Source organism: Choloepus didactylus, chromosome 2 (assembly GCF_015220235.1).
Source record: "Choloepus didactylus isolate mChoDid1 chromosome 2, mChoDid1.pri, whole genome shotgun sequence".
NCBI classification, from domain to species: Eukaryota; Metazoa; Chordata; class Mammalia; order Pilosa; family Megalonychidae; genus Choloepus; species Choloepus didactylus.
Genome location: NC_051308.1, coordinates 221,420,612 through 221,427,132, shown reverse-complemented (window position 1 = coordinate 221,427,132; position 6,521 = coordinate 221,420,612).

Sequence of the window (6,521 nt, the reverse complement as noted above, 5' to 3'; positions counted from 1 at the left end):
ATCCCGAAGAAAAGCTGATCTCTCTGCCCTGTGGACCTTTCCTTAATGGCCCTGTTTGCTTTGTCTCTTAGCATTTCAATAACCCATTAGATCTCTGAGGAGGGCCCGTTTTTTTGTTTTTTGTTTTTTGTTTTTTGTTTTTTTTTTTAATCCTTTTTTCTTTTTCTAAAACAATTACTCTAAGAAGCCCAATACAGAAAGCTTCAAAGACTTGCCATTTGGGCAGGTCAAGTCAAGAGCAGAACTAGGAGAGCTCTGAGACAAAACGCAATAATCCAGTGGCTGAGAAAATTCACTAAACACCACAACTTCCCAAGAAAAGGGGGGTGTCCGCTCACAGCCATCATCCTGGTGGACAGGAAACACTCCTGCCCATCGCCAGCCCCATAGCCCAGAACTGCCCCAGACAACCCAGTGTGACGGAAGTGCTTCAAATAACAGGCACACACCACAAAACTGGGCGTGGACATTAGCCTTCCCTGCAACCTCAGCTGATTGTCCCAGAGTTGGGAAGGTAGAGCAGTGTGAATTAACAAAGCCCCATTCAGCCATCATTTCAGCAGACTGGGAGCCTCCCTACACAGCCCAGCAGCCCAGAACTGCCCTGGGGGTACAGCACTCACCTGTGACATAGCACAGTCATCCCTCAACAGAGGACCCGGGGTGCACGGCCTGGAAGAGAGGCCCACTTGCAAGTCTCAGGAGCCATACGCCAATACCAAGGACTTGTGGGTCAGTGGCAGAGACAAACTGTGGCAGGACTCAACTGAAGGATTAGACTATTGCAGCAGCTTTAAAACTCGAGGATCACCAGGGAGATTTGATTGTTAGAGCCACCCCCCCCTCCCTGACTGCCCAGAAACACGCCCCATATACAGGGCAGGCAATACCAACTACACACGCAAGCTTGGTACACCAATTGGACCCCACAAGACTCACTCCCCCACTCACCAAAAAGGCTAAGCAGGGGAGAACTGGCTTGTGGAGAACAGGTGGCTCGTGGACGCCACCTGCTGGTTAGTTAGAGAAAGTGTACTCCACGAAGCTGTAGATCTGATAAATTAGAGATAAGGACTTCAATAGGTCTACAAACCCTAAAAGAACCCTATCAAGTTCAGCAAATGCCACGAGGCCAAAAACAACAGAAAATTATAAAGCATATGAAAAAACCAGACGATATGGATAACCCAAGCCCAAGCACCCAAATCAAAAGACCAGAAGAGACACAGCACCTAGAGCAGCTACTCAAAGAACTAAAGATGAACAATGAGACCATAGTATGGGAGATAAAGGAAATCAAGAAGACCCTAGAAGAGCATAAAGAAGACATTGCAAGACTAAATAAAAAAATGGATGATCTTATGGAAATTAAAGAAACTGTTGACCAAATTAAAAAGATTCTGGACACTCATAGTACAAGACTAGAGGAAGTTGAACAACGAATCAGTGACCTCGAAGATGACAGAATGGAAAATGAAAGCATAAAAGAAAGAATGGGGAAAAAAATTGAAAAAATCGAAATGGACCTCAGGGATATGATAGATAATATGAAACGTCCAAATATAAGACTCATTGGTGTCCCAGAAGGGGAAGAAAAGGGTAAAGGTCTAGGAAGAGTATTCAAAGAAATTGTTGGGGAAAACTTCCCAAATCTTCTAAACAACATAAATACACAAATCATAAATGCTCAGCGAACTCCAAATAGAATAAATCCAAATAAACCCACTCCGAGACATATACTGATCACACTGTCAAACACAGAAGAGAAGGAGCAAGTTCTGAAAGCAGCAAGAGAAAAGCAATTCACCACATACAAAGGAAACAGCATAAGACTAAGTAGTGACTACTCAGCAGCCACCATGGAGGCAAGAAGGCAGTGGCACGATATATTTAAAATTCTGAGTGAGAAAAATTTCCAGCCAAGAATACTTTATCCAGCAAAGCTCTCCTTCAAATTTGAGGGAGAGCTTAAATTTTTCACAGACAAACAAATGCTGAGAGAATTTGCTAACAAGAGACCTGCCCTACTGGAGATACTCAAGGGAGCCCTACAGACAGAGAAACAAAGAAAGGACAGAGAGACTTGGAGAAAGGTTCAGTACTAAAGAGATTCGGTATGGGTACAATAAAGGATATTAATAGACAGAGGGGAAAAATATGACAAACATAAACCAAAGGATAAGATGGCTGATTCAAGAAATGCCTTCACGGTTATAACGTTGAATGTAAATGGATTAAACTCCCCAATTAAAAGATATAGATTCGGTGGAGACCCGAGACATCCCACAGCTAATAGCCGGACGACGCTGAGCGATCCTATTGGAAAAGGACGACATGAGCTATTGGGGACGACGGGGACAGGCTTCTGGCTGGGACCGCGACAACACTTCAACTGTTTACATAGATGGCAACTGCAAAAATAATGGAAGAGATGGTGCACGAGCAGGATTCGGAGTCTCCTGGGGACCTAACAATCCTCTAAATGTAAGTGAGAGGGTTTCTGGACGGCAGACAAACCAGAGAGCTGAACTGCAGGCAGCCCACAGAGCAATTGAACAAGCAAGGAGCCTCAACATGGATAAACTCACTATTAAAACTGATAGCAAGTTTGTCGTCAGAGGCATGACAGAATGGATTGATAACTGGAAAGAAAATGGATGGAAAACAGCCTCCGGAAGGGATGTTGTCAACAGAGCAGATTTTGAGAGGATTGATCAAGCTTCCCAAGGAATGGATATTCAGTGGAAGTATGTTCCTTCTCATTCCGGCATCAGAGGCAATGAAGACGCTGATAGACTGGCCACAGAAGGATCTAGAAAATAAGAACTTTCCTCATAGGAGTTACTGTCCTCTTGGAGAGCTGTATCTGCTGACACCCATTTCCAAAACCATCCTGCCATGAGCATCTCTATGTGTAGAACTTGTCTTCTCACCTTTACTTGTTTCTACCTTTTTCTGTTGCTGATAGTACCAACCTCTTTGTCAAGTACAGTGTAATAAAAGCAAACTTCCTGCTCAAAAAAAAAAAAAAAAAAAAAAAAAAAAAAAAAAAGATATAGATTCGCAGAATGGATCAAAAAAATGAACCATCAATATGTTGCGTACAAGAGACTCATCTTAGACACAGGGACACAAAGAAACTGAAAGTGAAAGGATGGAAAAAAATATTTCATGCAAGCTACAGCCAAAAGAAAGCAGGTGTAGCAATATTAATCTCAGATAAAATAGACTTCAAATGCAGGGATGTTTTGAGAGACAAAGAAGGCCACTACGTACTAATAAAAGGGGCAATTCAGAAAGAAGAAATAACAATCGTAAATGTCTATGCACCCAACCAAGGTGCCGCAAAATACATGAGAGAAACACTGGCAAAACTAAAGGAAGCAATTGAGGTTTCCACAATAATTGTGGGAGACTTCAACACATCACTCTCTCCTATAGATAGATCAACCAGACAGAAGACCAATAAGGAAACTGAAAACCTAAACAATCTGATAAATGAATTAGATTTAACAGACATATACAGGACATTACATCCCAAATCACCAGGATACACATACTTTTCTAGTGCTCATGGAACTTTCTCCAGAATAGATCATATGCTGGGACATAAAACAAGCCTCAATAAATTTAAAAAGATTGAAATTATTCAAAGCACATTCTCTGACCACAATGGAATACAATTAGAAGTCAATAACCATCAGAGACTTAGAAAATTCACAAATACCTGGAGGTTAAACAACACACTCCTAAACAATCAGTGGGTTAAAGAAGAAATAGCAAGAGAAATTGCTAAATATATAGAGACGAATGAAAATGAGAACACAACATACCAAAACCTATGGGATGCAGCAAAAGCAGTGCTAAGGGGGAAATTTATAGCACTAAACGCATATATTAAAAAGGAAGAAAGAGCCAAAATCAAAGAACTAATGGATCAACTGAAGAAGCTAGAAAATGAACAGCAAACCAATCCTAAACCAAGTACAAGAAAAGAAATAACAAGGATTAAAGCAGAAATAAATGACATAGAGAACAAAAAAACAATAGAGAGGATAAATATCACCAAAAGTTGGTTCTTTGAGAAGATCAACAAGATTGACAAGCCCCTAGCTAGACTGACAAAATCAAAAACAGAGAAGACCCATATAAACAAAATAATGAATGAAAAAGGTGACATAACTGCAGATCCTGAAGAAATTAAAAAAATTATAAGAGGATATTATGAACAACTGTATGGCAACAAACTGGATAATGTAGAGGAAATGGACAATTTCCTGGAAACATATGAACAACCTAGACTGACCAGAGAAGAAATAGAAGACCTCAACCAACCCATCACAAGCAAAGAGATCCAATTAGTCATCAAAAATCTTCCCACAAATAAATGCCCAGGGCCAGATGGCTTCACAGGGGAATTCTACCAAACTTTCCAGAAAGAACTGACACCAATCTTACTCAAACTCTTTCAAAACATTGAAGAAAATGGAACACTACCTAACTCATTTTATGAAGCTAACACCAATCTAATACCAAAACCAGGCAAAGATGTTACAAAAAAGGAAAACTACCGGCCAATCTCCCTAATGAATATAGATGCAAAAATCCTCAACAAAATACTTGCAAATCGAATCCAAAGACACATTAAAAAAATCATACACCATGACCAAGTGGGGTTTATTCCAGGCATGCAAGGATGGTTCAACACAAGAAAATCAATCAATGTATTACAACACATTAACAAGTCAAAAGGGAAAAATCAATTGATCATCTCAATAGATGCTGAAAAAGCATTTGACAAAATCCAACGTCCCTTTTTGATAAAAACACTTCAAAAGGTAGGAATTGAAGGAAACTTCCTCAACATGATAAAGAGCATATATGAAAAACCCACAGCCAGCATAGTACTCAATGGAGAGAGACTGAAAGCCTTCCCTCTAAGATCAGGAACAAGACAAGGATGCCCGCTATCACCACTGTTATTCAACATTGTGCTGGAAGTGCTAGCCAGGGCAATCCGGCAAGACAAAGAAATAAAAGGCATCCAAATTGGAAAAGAAGAAGTAAAACTGTCATTGTTTGCAGATGATATGATCTTATATCTAGAAAACCCTGAGAAATCGACGATACAGCTACTAGAGCTAATAAACAAATTTAGCAAAGTAGCGGGATTCAAGGTTAATGCACATAAGTCAGTAATGTTTCTATATGCTAGAAATGAACAAACTGAAGAGACACTTAAGAAAAAGATACCATTTTCAATAGCAACTAAAAAAATCAAGTACCTAGGAATCAACTTAACCAAAGATGTAAAAGACCTATACAAAGAAAGCTACATAACTCTACTAAAAGAAATAGAAGGGGACCTTAAAAGATGGAAAACTATTCCATGTTCATGGATAGGAAGACTAAATGTCATTAAGATGTCAATCCTACCCAAACTCATCTACAGATTCAATGCAATCCCAATCAAAATTCCAACAACCTACTTTGCAGACTTGGAAAAGCTAGTTATCAAATTTATTTGGAAAGGGAAGATGCCTCGAATTGCTAAAGACACTCTAAAAAAGAAAAACGAAGTGGGAGGACTTACACTCCCTGACTTTGAAGCTTATTATAAAGCCACAGTTGCCAAAACAGCATGGTACTGGCACAAAGATAGACATATAGATCAATGGAATCGAATTGAGAATTCGGAGATAGACCCTCAGCTCTATGGCCGACTGATCTTTGATAAGGCCCCCAAAGTCACTGAACTGAGTCATAATGGTCTTTTCAACAAATGGGGCTGGGAGAGTTGGATATCCATATCCAAAAGAATGAAAGAGGACCCCTACCTCACCCCCTACACAAAAATTAACTCAAAATGGACCAAAGATCTCAATATAAAAGAAAGTACCATAAAACTCCTAGAAGATAATGTAGGAAAACATCTTCAAGACCTTGTATTAGGCGGCCACTTCCTAGACTTTACACCCAAAGCACAAGCAACAAAAGAGAAAATAGATAAATGGGAACTCCTCAAGCTTAGAAGTTTCTGCACCTCAAAGGAATTTCTCAAAAAGGTAAAGAGGCAGCCAACTCAATGGGAAAAAATTTTTGGAAACCATGTATCTGACAAAAGACTGATATCTTGCATATATAAAGAAATCCTACAACTCAATGACAATAGTACAGTCGGCCCAATTATAAAATGGGCAAAAGATATGAAAAGACAGTTCTCTGAAGAGGAAATACAAATGGCCAAGAAACACATGAAAAAATGTTCAGCTTCACTAGCTATTAGAGAGATGCAAATTAAGACCACAATGAGATACCATCTAACACCGGTTAGAATGGCTGCCATTAAACAAACAGAAAACTACAAATGCTGGAGGGGATGTGGAGAAATTGGAATTCTTATTCACTGTTGGTGGGACTGTATAATGGTTCAGCCACTCTGGAAGTCAGTCTGGCAGTTCCTTAGAAAACTAGATATAGTTACCATTCGACCCAGCGATTGCACTTCTCGGTATATACCC